Below are 19,581 nucleotides of genomic sequence, written 5' to 3' on the forward strand. Positions count from 1 at the left end.
AATTTGTTCCTCCTTGACTCCCTCTCCCCTTTGGTAACCATAAATTTGTTTTCTATGTCTGTGAGTCTGTTTCTGTTTTGTATATAGATTCATTTGTATTATTTTTTAGATTCCACATATAAGTGATATCATATAATATTTGTCTTTCTCTGACTTACTTAGTATGATATTCTCTAGGTTCATCCATGTTGCTGCAAATGGCAATATTTCATTCTTTTTTATGGCTGAGTAATATTCCATCGTGTATATATACCATATCTTCTTAAACCAAAATCATTTGTTGATGAGCATTTGGGTTGTTTCCATGTCTTGGCTATTGTAAATAGTGCTTCTATGAGTATTGGGGTGCACATATCTTTTTGATTTAAGGTTTTCATTTTTTCGGGATATATACCCAGAAGTGGGATTGCTGGATCATATGGTAACTCTATATGGAACCTCTATACTGTTTTCCATAGTGGCTGTACCAATTTACATTCCCACCAACAGGGTAGGGGAGTTCCCTTTCCTCCACCCCCTCTCCAACACTTATTATTTGTAGACTTTTTGATTCTGACAGGTATGAGGTGATACCTCATTGTGGCTTTGATTTGCATTTCTCTAACAATTAGTGATGTTGAGCATCTTTTTATGTGCCTGTTGGCCATCTGTATGTCTTCTTTGGAGAACTGTCTATTTAGGTCTTCTGCCATGATGTCTTTTTAAAAAATCCCCACTCTTGAATGATAGTTGACCTTGGCATGATGTTCTACAAAAATAGCTATTCTCCTTCAACATAAAAAATTATTCTATTGGCCTCTATGGTTGCTGATGCCAAGTCTGCTGTCTATTTTTTCTTATAGGTGATCTTTCTTTTCTTCCTGGTGCTTTCATGATTTTTCTCTCTTGTTGGTGCTCTGCAGTTTTACCATAATGAGCCTAGGTGTATTTTTATGTTTATTTATCTTGCTCAGGTCCCTAAGTGCCTTTTCAGTTTGAAGATCTGTCTTTCATCAATCTAGGAAATTCTTAGTCATCATCTCTGAATATTGCTTCTCCTTCTTTCTCTCTAATCTCTCCCTCTAGTACTCATAACACACTCATTTTGGACCTTCATGTTCTGTTCTTCAAGTCATATGTTCTCTCTTTATATTTTAATTTTCTTAGTTGTTTTATGCTATATTCTGGAGACTTTTCTATGATCCATTTTTTTGGTTCACTAAGTCTCTCTTCAGTTTTGTCTAATTTACTGTTTACTCTATCCTTTGCATTTTTTATTTCTAGAAGTTCTAGAAGTTTCTTTTTCAAATTTGTCTTTTTTTTCCCCAGTATTCATTCCTTATGGTTTCTTGTCATTCTTTTCTTTCTTTAACATTTTAAACATATGTTATGGTTTCTTTTAGATTGTTCTTTCATTTTAAATTCTTGAGGTAATAATCCTCTCATTTATCTTCCAGTCTCCCTTATGGTGATTTGTAATTTTTGGTTGTGAGTACATATTTAGCTGTTTTTTTTCCCCTTGCAATAGGGAAGGTTCTCTGCAGCGAAGTTTTTCATTTGTCCTGCTCCAAGGGGGCAGTCCAAGACAAATTTTTTTTTTTTATTAACTTTTTGGTTTACAATTTGCATAGGGATGCTGATTAATTTTATATGTTAACTTGGCTAGGCCATGATACTGAGTTTTTGGTCAAATACCAGTTTAGATGTTGCTGTGATTTTTAGATGTGATTAGCATTTGAACCAGTAGACTTTGAGTCAAGCAGATTGCTCTCCATAATGTGGGTGGGCCTCATCCAATCAGTTGAAGGCCTTAAGAGAAAAAGACTGAGATCCCTTGAGGAAGAAATTCTGCCTCCAGACTGCCATGGATTTGATCTGCAACATAAATACTTCCCTGATTCTCTAGCCTGTGGGTCTGCCCTGCAGATTTTGAACTTGCCAGTCCCCACAACTGCATGAGCCAATTCCTTAAAATAAATTTCTCTCTCTCTCTATAAACACATTCTATTGTTTCTGTTTCTCTGAAGAACCATGACAAATACACCAGGTAAGGAGTGCAAATTTGGAGAACACTCTTGTGTTTAGTGATGATTTGAGGTTTTGTTTCTCAGGGGTAGTTTTGTTTCTTTACCTGCAACTCTGGAAAGAGGTACATATATATCACTGGGGTTTTCCTGGGCCTGTGAGTGGGACTTAAATTGAAACAATGATCCTCCCAGAGTCTCCACTTAATGCTTCTAGAGTCTCCATTACAGGACCCCAAAGCTCCATCTTTTGCTCTTTTGTGGGCTTTAAAACCCCAGCCTCTAGACATTTGTGTCAATATCTCCCGGGACCATTAGGCGTCAGTAAAGCTTGACACTCTGACTAGAAGTTCCCCCCTTTTTCTCCTGGCACCTAGAGATTTTACTTTATTCTTATGAGCTTAGCTATATTTATTTACAAAATTTTTTGCTATATTTTACCAGTATTTTTATTGTTTTTTAGCAGAATTAGAAGTTCACGTTAGCTCATTCTGTAATGTTGCTGGAACCTGAAAACCCAGTAGTCCTTCAAGTTGTTGAAGACAGCTCTTATATTCAACCCCAGGTTTTTTCTACCCTGTCGTCCTCATGTGACGAAGTGTCTTATCCTGATTATACTTCTCTTATGCTATTCCAGCTTGTTCACATCCTTCTAAGGAGTAGAACCCCAGACAGGGGTGGGCTCCCAAGGTATGGCCAGGCCAAGAGGTCAGAGGTGTTGCCACTCCACAGTCTGGACACCACACTCCTCTCCATGAAGTCTAGGGTCCCAGGGACTCTTTGGGCTAAAACACAACAGTGTTGGCAAAGAGTAAGCTTACAAAAACCTGTATGGGGTGGAAAAAGAGTAAGAACAGCCATGAGAGACTGGGAGATTGTCAAAGAGTGAAATAGCATTTGAGGGAGTTAAAACAAATGAGATATGGCTCTGCCCATGGAGCCCTGCAGAGACATTCCACAGCCCTGTCTCAGGATCAGTGATGTAATAGCAGAAAACTTCAGGGGACTGTCTCAGTGTTTTCTTAAGTTATTTAGGTTATTATTTGCCCTTAGTCTACTCTTCTTTTCAGGCCTAGTTTTTTCTCTTTTTTTTCCAGGCTGTTGTATAAGCACCTTAAATCTCTGATTAGAAACTTTACTGTGTTCTGTTTGGTGTGCTTTGTTCTGATAAGCATGGATTTTATAACTCCCAGGTCTTTTGTAGAAAGCCTGGGGAGCTGGGACCTGTAGTCAGATGGAGATAGTTGCTATGGGATATTCATTTAGTGTAGATCAGGAATTCTACCAGTTATCGCCTCAAAGTGGGGATGGGAGGAGAGGCGATGGGGGGAGGGGGGAGGGGAGGGGAGGTAGGGAGATAGAGAGAGAGAGAGAGAGAGAGAGAGTGGGAGAGAGACTGATCCGGTAGAAAGAAAACTGCCATGTGACTTTTCCAAATCCCTTAACCTCTCAACTTCTTTATCTGTAAATAGAAAGCATTTACTTTGATTACTTTGATTCCCTTGCCTCAGATGATCTGAGCCCTGGTTCCCCTGGTAGAGAAAAGGCAGTGGTGCAGGGTCATGCTACTGGGAAGAGAACATGCTGCATATCTTTCCTATGTAGTTCCACGTCTCAGAAGGGCAGTTTTTTTTTTTTTTTTTTTTTTTTTTTTTTAAATTTTATTTATTTATTTATTTATTTATGGCTGTGTTGGGTCTTCGTTTCTGTGCGAGGGCTTTCTCTAGTTGCGGCAAGTGGGGGGCCACTCTTCATCGCGGTGCGCAGGCCTCTCACTATCGTGGCCTCTCCCGTTGCGGAGCACAGGCTCCAGATGCGCAGGCTCAGCAATTGTGGCTCACGGGCTTAGTCGCTCCGCGGCATGTGGGATCTTCCCAGACCAGGGCTCGAACCCGTGTCTCCTGCATTGGCAGGCAGATTCTCAACCACTGCGCCACCAGGGAAGCCCCAGAAGGGCAGTTTTTAATTCTTGAAGTAATAACCATAGCAAGCTTTTATATGGTGCTCACAATGGGCCTGACACTGTTCTAAGCACTTTACAAGCCCCCTCACTTAATCCTCACAGCATCCCTGTGAACTAGAGACAGTTATTATCTTCATGCTCAAGGTCAGAAAAGAGACACGGAGAAGTTAAGTAACTTGCCTAAGGTCATACAACTAGAACACGTAAGGATTCAAACCCAAGCCCCCCGGCTCCAGAGTTAGTGCTGTTCGCCCATACTTTTAAGAGCTAAGAGGCAGGGAGCTTAAGGAGTTCCAAAAAAGCCATAAAGACACATTCAAGATCCTTGAAAAAAGAAAGAATAAAAGATAGAGAGCATGTAATGGAGGATTTGACTTAGTCTTTTTTTAAAAAAATTTATTTATTATATTTTAATTTATTTTTGGCTGCGTTGGGTCTTTGTTGCTGCACACGGGCTTTCTCTAGTTGCGGAGATTGGGGGCTACTCTTTGTTGCGGTGCGTGGGCTTCTCATTGCGGTGGCTTCTCTTGTTGCGGAGCACGGGCTCTAGGTGCACGGGCTCAGTAGTTGTGGCTCGCAGGCTCAGTAGTTGTGGCGCATGGGCTTAGTTGCTCCGCGGCATGTGGGATCTTCCCTGACCAGGGCTCGAACCCGTGTCCCCAGCATTGGCAGGCGGATTCTTAACCACTGAGCCACCAGGGAAGCCCTTGACTTAGTCTTGATGGAAAGTCTTGGCATCTATTGCGCTGAGATCTGGAGGATGAGAAGGCACTAACTAGATGAAAGGAGAGGGAAGAGCCTGGCAGGCAGAGGGATCTGAATATGCTGAGGGAACACAATGCGGTCCAGGAGTCTGTGTGCCTGCAGTTCAGGGAGTGAGGGGAAGCAGGTAAAAACTATGGTGAGGGGAGGTGGGCAGGGCCAGCCCTTGAGGGCTCCTGTGTCTCTGTCTGTCTCAGGGTTTCTCTAGCTCAGCACTATTGACATTTGGGGCTGAATAAGTCTTTGGTGTGGAAGCTTCCTGTGCTTTGTAGCATGTTTAGCAGCATTCTTAACCTCTACCCACTAGATGCCAGTAGAACCCCTACCCCGGCCCAACTTGTGATAATCAAAAATGTCTCCAGACATTGCCCAAACTGGGCAAAACAGGGCAAAACTGGCCCTGGTTGAGAACCCCTGAGTTAGATATTTCACCCTTTGGTATCTGTCCCTCCTCATTGCCTATTAGATGGGCCCTGAGTCATGGGGTCACTTTCTACACATGAGCATTGACTGAGTCTCTTTGGCCGGGTCATAGCCAAGCCTGACCAGGTAGGTGCAGCCTCCTAGAGACTGTCCTTGGAAACAGTCATGTTCCAGTAGAGATATCACCGTCAGAGTGGACAATGCTGAAATTAGGGCACTGAACTAGAAAACGAAGACCGAAGAACTGCATCAGGTTCAGAGCAGAAACAAAGGAGGTTCTTCACAAGCAGATCCTCTAGAGTTTCAGTACAACATGATACTTTCTCAACAGGTCCAGTCCTCTTTCTGCTGAAGCCAATGTAACTGTGTAGAGTTTAACAAAGCAGGCCTTTTACAAAGAAAATTACCTTAAATCAAAAAGAATAGAAACAAGATCCTTGGCATTAATGGTAATAATAACCAGATTCCTGTGAAGGGCTAAAATATTGCTACTTTAGTCACTCACTGTTGTGGGAATTTGTACTTTTCAAACTCAATATGAAGCTCTTCTGGAACTTTTTGTCATGTGTTTTCTGTGGCTGCCAAGTAACCCAGGGAGAAGGAGAAAGAGTTGTTCTGTCTAGCATATTTCTTCTGTCACCAGGAAAATGAAGTTCTAGGCAGTCTGCTTTTATTCTGTGTAATTTTTTTTAATGGTATGAAGATGTTGCAAATACTACAGTCTGGTCTATTGAGGTACCCCTGAAGCATGACCTTTATCCAGGGTCCATCCTGAGCCCTTTGTCTTTGTGTTGTAAGAATTCTCTGATTTCTTTTGCCCTCAACCTGTAGGACTTTCAAAGGATGACACAATTTGACTAAAAATCATATTGCCAGAAAGATTATCCACAAAGAAAACTGTGCATGAGGATCTTCCACATTTCCTGGCCTGTTCCCCTAATTCTCTGAACCTCTGATTCGTGACTACTCCTAACCTCTTTCAGAAAGCCTGAGTCCTGGCCTGGAGGCCACCCTCTCAGAGGAGACCCAGCTTAGAAAACGCACCCTGTCTCTTAGCCTGAAGGTCATTTGGGCCAGGTCTGGGCAAGGAACCAGAGCTGTTTCTCCAGGTCATAACTAACTTCTACTTACCCATCGCTCCTGCTGAATTATTACCCCTGTTTCACAGTCGGAAAAGTAGGCAGAGTGGTCAACTCAAAATCAGAGTTGGGCTTCAGGCAAAAAGCCCGAAGTGTCAACAACAATTGCAGTAATAGTGATATTTATTGAGTAGTTGCTACTAAGTCAGCCTTACTTAGGTGCTCTGTGTACATTATCTCATTTAATTATTACCTCACCTCCATGAGATAAGTACTATTATTATATTCCTTTTACAGATGAGAAAACTGGGCTTAAAAAATTAAATTATTTGCTCAAAGTCACACAACTTCTAAATGTTAGAGCCAGGGCATTCAGAGCCCAAGTGTTACTTGTACCCTCTACGCTTTGCTGTTTCTCTTGACCCTTTTGGAGACCTTATGAAGACATCTGGAAGGGTTGTTGGTGTTCCCAAAGAACTCCACCTTTGGGGCACATTTAAGCCTTGAGAAGGCCAAATCGCAAATATTTCTGAAAAAGTTGATCTCATGCATGGCTTTTGAGCTATGCTGGGTTAAGCATGTTCCCTGCCTCCTATTTAAAATAAAATATGTAGATATTAAAGAAAAGTTTTATAGTTGTAAATATCAGTTTCGTTGATCAACTTCCTCATCATCTGTATGGATACTGTTTATAAAGACAGTATGGATCTTTACCACTTGGCATCATGATAACCTAAGGTGATTTCTCTGGGGTTTGGTTTCCTTATTTGTAAAGGAGGGGTTTGGTCAACTTGATCTTTATAATCTCTTTTGACTCTATGCTTGGGTGCGTATATACGTACATGCATCTAGAAACCTATTTAAAGACTTGGAATCCCTTACGTGAGGTGTCAGTCATGTTCCACCGGCTCCTATAATGTAGAATTCTGGTTCCAGGTGGCCAGTCACTACTCTTGAGGATTTGCAACTCCAGTCATCTAAGCAACTGGCCTCCTGGCCCAGGAGGAGGCTAGTTATACACAGTCCCCAACCCTCACTGTCCCAGGATCTATAAACAGTGAAGGGTATTAACCAAACCAGCTGGTTTGCTCGAGGGGGCACTTGCCCTCCCTAGGAGGAGCATTTGAATCAGTCTTCTACTCTGTAGGCAGAAGATGGAACTAAACAAGTCACCATCTTCCATGGCCCAGAGCTGAAGGAGATACTGGAAGGCCTGCTAGTGGAATTACCATTCCATGGCATGAATTTCCCTGGGACCAAATTGCCATGAGGAAAGCCCAAGGGACGAGGCACATGAAACCCAGAGTGAGGGGAAGCTGGAAGGGTGATTGATCCTGGTTAATCCTGGGGGCCTCAGGGAATGGCCTGTCCCGGAAAGATGCCTCTTCACAAGGCCCGTCAGAACTGATCTCACATGCAGGTAAAGAAGGATCCAGGGAAGGAAGGATTGGCTTAGCTGGGCAAGTTCACAGTATGAGAGAAAACTTTGCCACAGTGTAGGAGGGACCAAGGGGGTAGTGGGAAGCCAAGTCTGTTATTGTCCAAACAATACTAACATATAAGAGGTAAGAAGGAAAGAAAAAATCAGTAGAATGATCTAATATTGATACAGGTCAAAATAATGGCATCCCAACTGGAGGCAAATTTTGATAGACTCATAAAGATTGAAAAGAGTTTATTCTGTGGTACAGAGGAGGTATAGCAACTGTAGCCTGTGGGCCAAATATGGCCTGTTGACCTTTTCTGCAAATACAGTTTATTGAATCATCTACCTATTCATGTATGTATTGACTAGGGCAGTTTTTGTGTTGCAGTGGCAGAGTTTAGTAGTTTCGACAGAGATCGTATGGTGTGCAAAGCCTGACATATTTACCGTCTAGTCCTTTACAGGAAAAGTTTGCTGGCCCTTGATGTAGCGGAAAGAACACATTGTTCCAAGCCCTGGGTCCACAACTTTGAATCCACACTAACTTTTATAGCCTAACTTTCAAAGTTTTAATTTCTCATCTGTGAAATAGGGGACTATATTATATAGTGCCAACTAACCACTTAACTCACTAATTATGATAATTTATGATACTCGAATAAAATAATGAATGTGAAAATGCGTGCTAAGTTGTAAAGAATTATACAAACACTAAATATTATTAGGGTTATTTTAGGAGTATCTGGCAAAAGAGAGAAGGCAAAGAAAGTTGTTTTTTCCTCAACAGAGGTAAAGAGGACATAAATAATAAATGACTGCAAAGCGTACATGAGCCTTCTTATTTGTGTCACTTACTGTGTAGTTCTGAAATGATCTAAACTGGATTATTAAAGTTAAGGAGAAAGAAAGAAAAAACACAGCCACCTTGATGATGGATTGGAGAAATCTGTTAGGTGTGAAGTACAACAGGGTATTGTGGCCATCAGAGGGGACGGCCTAGGAGCTGCAAAGTGGAACTTGGGGAAGGGAAGAATAAAAGGACAAATTCAGGAAATATTGCATGGAATAGATTTATACTAACAATTATACATTGTTTATCTGAAATTCAAATCTAGCTGGATGTCTTGAATTTTTATTTTCTAAATCTGGCAACTGATCCTCCCCTCCCCCACCCCCCTGTGTGGTTCTGGAGGGACGGCCAATCATAGGGCTCTGCTCATCGATCGCGAAGATTGTGCCGATTCTAGGAAACTCTGAATCTTCAGCAGAGATGAATAAGGATGGAGGACAGAGCTGATCACCTGATGGCAGTATTCTAGAAAGGCTTTCAGAGTTGCCCTGTTTTGTCCTTCCCTATGTATGGTTTAGCCTTTCTTTTAATTCTGCAAACTATGCTTTTCATTTCCAATCTATCCCTTTCTGTTTCTTAAACAAGTCAGAGTTGGTTTCTGCTGTTTGCCGTCGAAGAGCCCTAACCCATATGTATTGTATATCAATATACCCAAAACAGTATCCAACAAAATGCTGTGGGGATGGGTGGCTGGTAAAGTTGTGGACAGATGAGGAGATTAACAAGGGAGAGCTTTCTGAATGAGGGTCTGGACAAAGGCAGAGAAGAGTAGGGAAAGTGTACTCTGGACCCAGAATCTGGCGAGCGATTACATTTGCTGTACTGTATAGCAACTCATGGCTCTTAAGAAAGGGAGGGATGTGATAAAAATGATATTTGATTTAAAAAATTATTTCTAAAGCTGGTTTTTAAGGGTTTTGTCTGGAGAATATGGCTGGCAAGGAAGGGGGCTGAGGGCCTGTTCTCACGGACCAATAGACTGGGGGTCTGGGCCCAGGCGGAGGTGCAGCAGTGAAATACAGGGGGATCCAGAGAGAAAATGGTGAGAACCAGCTCAGAGGAGACTCCTGGATTTTAGTGGTTTTCTGGTCTTGGGGAACATCCAAGTGGGAGGAGGAAAGAGCTCCAACTGGGCCATGAATGACAGTAACTCTGCTTGGGGGCTGCCCTGACCATGGGCTTCCCAGGACCTGCGGCTGCAGGGCAGGCCTGAGAGGAGGGAGGGCGCGGCCCGAAAGGAGCAGCTTTTTAGGTCATGGGGCGCCTCCTTCCAGTTGGCTCGGAGTCTCCACCCTGGGGGAGGGATGTGGTGAGAGTGGAGCCCGTCCCGCAGAACGTGACAGGGGTGATTAAAGGGATGGAAAATCAGGCCCATGAAGAAAGGTTAAAGGGATTGGCGCTATTTAGCCTGGAGAAGAGAGGCGGCGATGTAATAGGTCCCTTCAGGTCCATGCATGGTTATTAATAGACGCGTGCTAGGCAGCCGCCCCGCGCATCCGGGGAAGGCAGCACCCCTGAGGCCGGCGGGGCACCTCCTCAGGACGGAGAGGCGGGCTCTCGAGGGGGGGCAGCGGCGTAATTATAAAGGCTCTTTTGTGGTGTCTGTAGTGCCCTCCACCCTCCTCTTTGTTTTTGGCATCTGCCATTACGCCGTGCAAACCACAGCCCGGCCTCCTGACAGCACCAATATCTGCTTTCCTGCGCACTCGGAAGGCACTGTGGCTATAAAATTGACGCGTTAGATAAATACGGGCACAAAGGGGGGACTGTCTCTAGCTCTGCGGAACGTTCTGCCTGCTCTCCCCTCCCAAGCTGGGTAAATTGTCCCGTCTCCGGTCCTTGCATCACCCCCAGCCTGGTCTAGTCCAACCGGGCTCCTTCCGACGGCCTCCCCAGGAGTTCGCATTTGCTCTAACTCCCAGTCTCATTTGTCACTTTGGCAACTTGAGAGGTCTTCTGGTTCTTCCCCGGTCAAATGTGTTTCATTTCACTCTTCTTTCTTTAAATGTGGAACTCTCCTTCTCAGCAGGGCAGCCTCTTGCTCTGGGGCCAGGCTGCAGCGTCGCACAGGCAGGCCAGCCCGCCACAGCCTCGCCCAGAGGAGGCCTAAGACCCCTTCGTCTAGGCCACGTCAGGTCCCTGCTGGGGTGACCCACGTCCTGGGCGTGTGGAGACTGTATTTTCCCGATGGACATGGAAGTGATGTAGTCATGGAAGGAAGGTCCGTCATGAACCACACATTCAGACAGGTCAGAATTGGAGCTGAGTGACGGGTGGATGGGGGCATGGCAGGAGGAGAGGTGGGGAATGGACATTAGCCAGTGTGTACCATGAAAGTGATGGAATCTGGCTTTCGGAAAGTCCAGAGCTAAAACTTACTCGGTTACGGTTCCCTGTGTCCTAAAAGGAGCACATCAGGGACTTCCACTCGGCTGCTGGCATAGTCCCCTGAGTAGGTGAGAAGAAACAGGAGGTCAAATTCCCACGGAGAGGTTCTGTCAGGAAGCAGGGAACTTAGACCCCACCAGCTGCCTTTAGCCTTGACAGAGGAATCACATTCAGCACTGAGAGCTCCTCAGGAGGCCGAAGGAATCAACAGGGACAGGGAAGGGGGACGACGGGAGAGAAGCAGGCACGAAGGCTTCCCCGCCGAGGATTCCTGGGACAAGCTGAGCCCCTCCCTAAACAAGAGAAGATGCTCTGTCCCTTTTCCCCCGTGGCTGTGGAGGTGTCCAAAGGGCAGATCTGGCTGGTATTGACCCCTGGGCCAGCACCAGCATGAGCACCCAGCAAGCACATGGGGTCCTGAGACTGGGGAGTTAGGACAGTGGGCCTCAGAACCAGGCAGAACTGTCCCACCCTCCTCCAGCTGTCGTGGCCCTCCTCCTCATCTGTGACATGGGCATGACCACGGTGGCTACCTTCTAAGGCTGCTGCGAATGTTGAGTAGCACTCGGTGCGCTTGGCATCGAGGGGGCACTCAATCCACGTGAGCTACCATTGTACTAACTTATTGTCATCGTGATCTGCTGAGTGGAATTGATGGAGCAGAGGAAGGGCTGTGAACAGGGAACGCTGGACTTCTGAAACCTGATCACTCCTCCTTTTAAGGCCACCCTCTCCCTAGCACTAGTGCCCGGCAGGTCTGTGCCAGTGGCCAGCTTCGGAGGGATCAGCCCCCCACCTTTCGTAGGGCACAGGCATCCTTGGTTCTGCAGAGAGGCGTGCCCGTCTCTGTGCTCGATTCTGCTGGAAAAATCAGAACAATCCCTATTATTTTCGGTTCCCAGACCTTGAGTGTGTCAGCCTTCAGGTTCACTTCCTACATCTCTCTCGTCGCCCGGATCTGCAAGTAATTTAACCTTGTTTTCACAGAGCGCAAAGACGTTCTGCTCGTTTACACTGGAGACAAATTTCCCTCAATTGACGCAATCCTATTGATTAAATAATGACTTTCTTCCTCATTTAAAGGTAATTTCGGTTGCTATCATGACGTGGAGGAGGAGTGAATGCCTTTTCTGTCCTGCTGTATGAAGGGCAGGCTGTGAGGGTCGAGCCCCCACTGCTCCAGACAGGGCCTTTGCATTTTTCTCACCTGTTCTGGAGTGGCTGAGTGATACCGGTGCCAGGGTCCTGTGAGGAGGTTGGCTAAACGTAGACAGATCTCCATCAGCGACATTAAAGGTCTGCATTTGCTTGGCAATGGAAGTCAAAGCTGGGGCAGTGCAGAAGCTCTTTTGTTTCAAAAATGGATTTGCGGGGGGTTGGGGGTGGGTAAAATGGGTGAAGGGGGTCAAAAGGTACAAACTTCCAGTTTTAAAATAAATAAGTCATGGGGATGTCATGTACAGCATGGTGACTATAGTTAATAATACGTAGTGCATATTTGAAAGTTGCTAAGAGAGTAGATCATAGAAGTTCTCATCACAAGAAAAACAATTTTATAACGCTGTATGGTGACAAATATTAACCAGACTTAGTGTAGTGGTCATTTCACAATATATACAAATATCGAATCACTATGTTGTACACCTGAAACTAATAAAACGTTTATGTCAATTATACCTCAATAAAAGGAAACAAAAGAAATTTTTTGAATGATTATTAAAGATTATTAAAAAAGATGGTTAACATCTAATAAACTATGACCTGCACATAAACTGTCTTGCAGGATCACATCACATGATAGGACATGTCATTTGAGCCAAAGATTCAAAATCAAAGGGAAAGGAAGCATTCACATCAGGAAGAACATCAGCGAACAGCATGTGCTGGATAGGCACCGAGATGGTGGTGATGGTAGTGGTGGTGGTCAAAGAGAGTTGGGTGCTGTTAGCTAAGTCCCTTAACTTCGTCTGGGCCCAGATTCCTCATTAGTAAAATAGGGCCAGTTGGATCAGGTGTTTTCTTTTTTCTTTTTAAATTAATTAATTAATTAATTATTATTATTGGGGTATAGTTGTTTTACAATGTTGTGTTAGTTTCTACTGTACAGCGAAGTGAGGTAGAGTTCCCTGTGCTATACAGCAGGTTCTTATTAGTTATCTATTTTATACATGTTAGTGTACATATGTCAATCCCAATCTCCCAATTCATCCCACTCCCCCCCACCGCCCCTGGATCAGGTGATTTCTAAGGCCCTTACTTCCTTCAATGTTCTGTGATATAAAGAAATCTGGAGACTTGGTTATTGTTTGCTTCCATTCCAGGTCTTTCCACTGTGTATTCCAATAAGGATAAGTCCAGAGGATGACATTTGGGGGGATGGGGCCCCTCTCCCATTGTCTTTCTGTGTGACTGGTCTCTCACAAGGCCAGGAGATACCTGGTTGGCTTAGGAGTCACATGGAGCGATAGCTCAAAAGGTGACTGAGCAGGAGGGAGAAGGAGATGGAGAAAACAGAGTCAGTTCTGTGAGTATCAGGATCCAGGTGGAGGCCTGGCCACCTTTGTCCAGGAAGGATGGCCTGAGGGTCAGCTCAGCTCCTCCTTGGGGTGGAGGGAGTTGAATCTGAGGGAGGAAGAGAGAGCCTGCCATGGCTCCCAATCCTGTTCTTCCAGATGATGCACCTTGGAGAGTTCCCTGATGCTTCCTGTGGACAGATCTTGTCTCCAGAGCTAACTTGTCATCTCCCGGGGAGGGCTGTGTCCTCTCCACTCTTGGTGAGGTCTGAGCACATGGGGAGGCAGGTGAGTGAGGCCTTCCAACTCCAGAGCAGAGTGCTTCAGGAAGTTGTGAGCTGCGCGCTTCTGGAAGCATCTGGGGAAGCTTGCTGTCAGCGGACACTGGCATAGAGGGCCTCCAGGGGTGGGAGGCAAGAGTGGAGGAGGGTTTGAAGACCGTACTTACCCATGTAATAAACATTTGTTTGGTACCTAATGTGTGTGGGATCCAAAGCCAGGAGGCCGCACCTATATTATTTCCTTTGATTCCCAAAACTGACTTCTGAGGGAGGCACTGTGGTCCCATTAGATAGATGGAGAAACTAAGGCTCAGAAGAGCTGGTCACGTCCCTGAAGGGATGCAGCAGGGAGCGGCAGAGTCAGTCCAGTCTGCTCTCTACGTCCCATCACAGGCCCCTACATTGGGCTGTGCAATGGGCTGCAGTTCTCACTCTGACTCTTGCTGGCTGTGTGGCTTGAACAAGTTACCTGACCTCTCTGAGTTTCAGTTCCTTTGTCTGTTTAAGGGTTATACCTACTTTTGAGGGTTGTCATGAAACAACAATTGGTATCATGTGGAGGTGCCTAAAACAGGGCTAGGCATGGAGCAGGTCATGTGCATGTTTACTTTCTTCCTCCTGCTTCAAGCTGATGTGGTTTTGTGAAGTTGACTGAATAATCAATCTTACTCACTTTGGGATTCTCAGGGTCTAGCAGAAAGCTACGCATGGCGCAGACACTTAATAAATATTTGTTGAATGAATGGATACACAACACTTGTACCTACTAATGCTGGTCACCTGGATACTTAAGAACTTCTAAATGGATGGATTCATGACTTTTCATCTGAATATTGGATGTTATCCTAGAATATAAGCAGCAAAAATGCTCCAAAACATAGAAACATGAAATTGGTCAGATCTTACTGATGCAGATTCACCAGGAGAAATGTGTGGATCAGTGAAAGTCTGCATTGGGCTATATTTAAAGGAAGGTGATCTGTTATTTTCGAATAACTCCAGCTCTGTCACCAGGTTTATTTATTTACCACTCATCCATCCATTCATCCAATCATTCAACAGTGGCCTAGAGGGGCTTTTAGGGCCTCCTTTAATAAACAGGCAAGAAAGATTATCTGGAGCGTGTCGGTTATTTGTAGATAAATAGAGGCTTCCAAACGGCTTATGGGAGCTGGGAAACAGTTTGTTCTCAAGCGTTTAGACATTCCTCCCATATCCTGCACGTGTGGTTTCTGTGCATCATCTCTGGAGAATCTTTGTGCTAATTTACAGTTGTATTCTTATCTCCTAAAGCGGTGGAAATGCCGGGTGCGTCCGTCTGTTGCGTGGAAGTGCGTCTGAAGAGGAAGCACTAACACGGGGGGAATCTCATTCTTGAGGTTGAAAATGACTGAAAATGGACTTATGAGGAGTAAAAATCCTTTGAACTGGGTGAGGCTGGGCCATTATTCTTGGAATCAAAAGATGGGTGGAAGAACTCTTTTTTTTTTTTTTTTTGATGATTCAGGCATACCTTCAGGTCTTCTAAAATGTACCTGGCTATTTAGTCCTACACTAAAATAACTGCAGGTTTCTATGCTTTGGGAACTCCTATCTGTGTGTTTTGCTTCCCTGTGTCACACAGCTAACTATCACTTTGGTAATTCTCAGTCTACCTATCACCAGCAGTTCTTTTGTCTAATCTGTTGGCTCCTTCTAATATTCCATGGATCAAAAAAAAAAAAGTAATAATGATAACAAAACCCAAACCCAAGCCAAAGAAAACCTGAAAGGTAAGCTTGTTAGAACTATTTATGAAGCAAGAGTTAAAAGGATCTGAGGGGACTTTCGGTAAGCACGTGGCATGACCTTTGGAACCTGGATTTTGGTGTCTGCACTGGCTATTTGGGAGCCTATGCTACTTCCTTGTTCTTGATTGCAAGCTGATTTCAGGATTGGTGAGACATAAACTACATGTATGTCTTACCATGGCAACCTGATGGCATTCCTCTGAGGCAAGGATGTGGCTTCATTTTCTGGAGAAGGGGACTGAGAGGGAAGCAGTGTGAGTACTGGTTCTCCATGAGGCGTGGCCCTCAAGACCATGCTAAGTGAAATGGTGAGGTGGTGTGTTTATTTGCAAATGACCACATTGACTACTCCCCTGTCATAACCTGGAAGCTGATTTTTTAATATTTTGATCAGAGCTGCTGATTTCTTGACCTCTTCCAGAGGCCTTATGGGAGATTCTGGTATCAGAAAAGGAGCACTCAATTAGGACTCAGAGGTTGAGAGTTGCAGACTGGATCTAGCTCTGTGTGGTTGCTTAACCTCTCTGAACCCTGATTGCAAACCGTGAGGGCTTTGGTTAAACCTGACCTTTGCTAGGATCTCTCTAATCTAATAATATCCCGTGTATCTTTGATTTTCTGTGAGCTATGGAGCTGGCTGTCTACAGGACTGGAGGAAAGTGGCTGTGAAAGGACAGCCCGTCTTCCTGTGGAGAACTGCTGGGGAGCTGGACTTTCCCCAGAGCATCATGGCATTATGGCATCCTGGTCACGAGATGGGCTTACATCAGGGACTTCCTACACTGTCCCTTAGCGTGTGCCTGGGGTTCTAGGAGGACTCGGATGGGATGGAAGGGGCACCAGCTCTTTAGGTCATGCTTCATCCCCTCGGCCTTCCCGTCTGTCTCCGTCTTATCTTCCTCAGCCTTTCCTGGCTGGAGCCACCAGCAGGCGTGTCCTATTCTGCAGCCAATTCTGACCAAGGCAGGAAATGGATGTGGAGTCTCAGCCTGCCACTGGTGGGGGGAGGAGGGGGCCGGAATTTGGTCTCATGTTTTCAATCAGTAACAATCGTGCCTTGGTTAAACCTCAGAGGCGATGGTGCTACCACCGCTCAAAGCTGATAGTAAGTTGTGTTCCTCAGATGTGGGATCCAGAGGCTTAGGCACGACTCACAGGCTCCTGGGTGCCTTCTTCCTGCTCTCCAGTCGCTCAGATCCAAATGAGGATTGGGTGTGTCAGAGGCAGGCTGGCTCCCTGGGCAGCCCCCAACTTCCAGAATTTCTTATGCATCCCCATCCCGCAATGGCATCAGCAGCCATTCCCGAATTCACAGTCTGACTGTAGTCTGGTCTAGTATTCTAGACCCTGCCCTCTCTTCCTTGAGACTCAGTTTGAGGCTGGGGGCCTCCCCTAGGCACAGAGGCCTGCTGGGTGGGGTCCCACTGGGGATGGACAGCACAGGGTCCCATCAGTGCCTGGACTCTGCTGGTGTCTCCTCTTGTCTCGGCGGGGTCAGACCCTCAATTGTCACCTGCAGGAACCACACCTGAGCTTGCCTTGAATGGCTGAGCATCTTCACGGGAGTGGCCTCCAAGGTTGGAACAATTAGCCCCGAGTCCCAACACACTTGGTTCCTTAAGCCTGCCTCTTTCATGCCCCTAGAAAACCAAGAGCAGACCAATAAATGCCTTTTGAAAGAATGTCTTAAGTTTGTGGAGGTACCACCCTGAGATGTGATTTAGACTTGGGAGGCCCAGGTCTCCCTGAAATCTTCTTGAGGGATATCAGTGGACCTGCAGTGTAACTAATATCTGCTAAGCCACACTCTTGGCAAAGGTAATATGAGGAAGGTTGTAGAGATGGGAGCTTTTGGTGTCTAAGGAGCAGAACTGAAAATGGAGAAGCCAGGGAGGGTATAGAATTTGTCAGGGTGTCTGCCCAGAGGCGAGTGAATTTGGATTCTAGACAACAGGTGCCGCGCCTCAGACAGAGGGGAACAGGGGTTGCTGCAAATGGTGCTAGGAACATGCACTGCCTGGCCTCAGACTCTGTGCTTGTAAGTGCAAGTCCCAGCCCCTGCTGGCCACAGGGAGTCCCTCCACCTCTCCTCCGGGGTTCACTGTGGGTGGACACCTGCTGCTCTGCCTTACCTTCTCAGTGCCCCCTGAGTTTGCTATTTGACAAGCAGAGCCGGGGTGAGCACTTCCCTCCTGGATGTACTGGGAAAACAGAGCTTCGGAGCATTCAAGGAGGATCCCTGCTGCCTGCCCGGTCCTCTGCCTGTGCTCACCCCATCAGCACCCTGCAGGCAGAGCTGCCTTCCCACCCCTACCCCCATGAGGGGCTGGCCTCAAACAGAGGCAACAGAACTGGGTGCAAATCCGGGAGGCCTCTTCACTCCCTACCCAGTGCCTCCATCAACCCCACGGTGCCCTGGCCAGGCTACGGTTGCTCCCTCTCAGGAAAAGGCTCACAGGGGAGGGTCCCTCCAGACTCCTGAGACAACCCCAGGGGTCCAGGAGGGGAGATCCCAAAGCCTTAAGGAAAAGTCCGGGAGTTAGAGTGGGGTGGGGGAGGGACAGAAGCCCACTAGAGGTTCTGAACCCCCCCTTGAGTCTCTGCCTACCCCAGGGCCGTGGGTGGGGCAGCAGTGCCCCCTGGTGGCCGCCACCTCTGGGCTCGCCACTGTCCCCACCTCCGTGGCTTCCCAGATCTGTCCCACCTCTTCTCCCAGAACCCCCATTGCCCACTGTTCTTTCCTTCTGTCCTTTTCTTTTATCTATTCCCTTCACTTTTTCTTTCGAACTCAGCTTTTGCCTTTTGAAACCTCGCTGCTGAAAACCATCCTGTAGGGATAAGATGGATAAACTAGCAAGAAGGCTTTAATAGCTGATAGTGTGCCAGGCTAGCACTATGGGGCGGGGGGTTGTCACCTGGACGGGAGCAATATATTTTTTCATTGTACCATCTGTGTCTCAAATTTCCTCCATTGCATTCCAACCCTCAACAACTGCGTTGTACTGAATGCTAGTCTGCGGCAGTTCTACTCTGTGGGGATCTACTCAGTGCCTCGTTTTACTCCTGGTCAGAGGCACCAGTATTCCTGTTGGAGGAGGAGAGGGGTGGCTGTGGTAGGACGTGGGCGCAGATGGATCTCTAGCCTGCCTTGCCCCCAGTTCCCCCGCCTCATGCTGGCCAAGATGACCTGGCTTTCTTCAGTCTCAGGGCACGAGATCCTCAAGCTTGGCCACCTCATTCCATAAGGTGGGTAAGAAGCCGCTGCCCTAGTGAAGTTCTGGACCTCACCTTGGCTGCTGTAGGGTCCTGGCTTCTCACCCCTTGCCGGTGCAGCTGCAGGGCACAATGAAGAGCGTGTGTGGAGGGGAGGAAGCACCCATTCTCAGGACGGGAGGCCCCCCTCCCACCCCAAATGGGCCCCAAGTAGGGGTTAAAGGTAATAGTTAAAAGTCAGAGGGCTTTTATTTTCCTGAAAAGGAAGAAGCTGAAGTCATCAAATAAAAAGGAGGTTTATAATAGAGCACAAAGCTCTCAGCCTGGGTTCCAGTCCTAACATGGTTAAGCACCCACTTCCTGCCCCAGATCTTAATTTCTCCATCTGTACTGAGGCTGCAGTCCCCGCCAAAGGTCCCTTTTTGTGCTGAAGTTCTGTGGTTCCAGTTCCCTTACTTTTGCACAGCCGGGCAGGCTAGGATGCGGCTTTGATCTCCCCAAACTGGATCCTGTCCTAGCACCAGCTCCCTCCCACCCACTCACATGGATTCTAGGCTTGCATTTTTGCTGGAGTAATATTTTTCTAGTGTTTATTTTTAAGAGGTCTGCATCTGTGGTGACTGTCTCCCATTTGGAAAATTAACTGCTTACAGATGTTGTGTGTGGCACAGCACTCTCCCGAGCAGTGAAACCACTGGGGTTTGGATTTCATTTCAAAAGGAAGAGGAGGGAAGAAAAGCTGCATGTCTCTGATGTAGGTGGCAAAACTTCTTGACCTTCTATGAAATGCCCGAATGAGATTGACTTTGAGAAATTGAAGGGTGCAGAATCTCTTAAGGTTTGAGACCCCTAGTGTTAAAAAGCCCTCATTGAAATGGGTCATTTGTGGG

This window comes from Balaenoptera musculus, chromosome 13, assembly GCF_009873245.2.
Source record: "Balaenoptera musculus isolate JJ_BM4_2016_0621 chromosome 13, mBalMus1.pri.v3, whole genome shotgun sequence".
Lineage (NCBI taxonomy): Eukaryota > Metazoa > Chordata > Mammalia > Artiodactyla > Balaenopteridae > Balaenoptera > Balaenoptera musculus.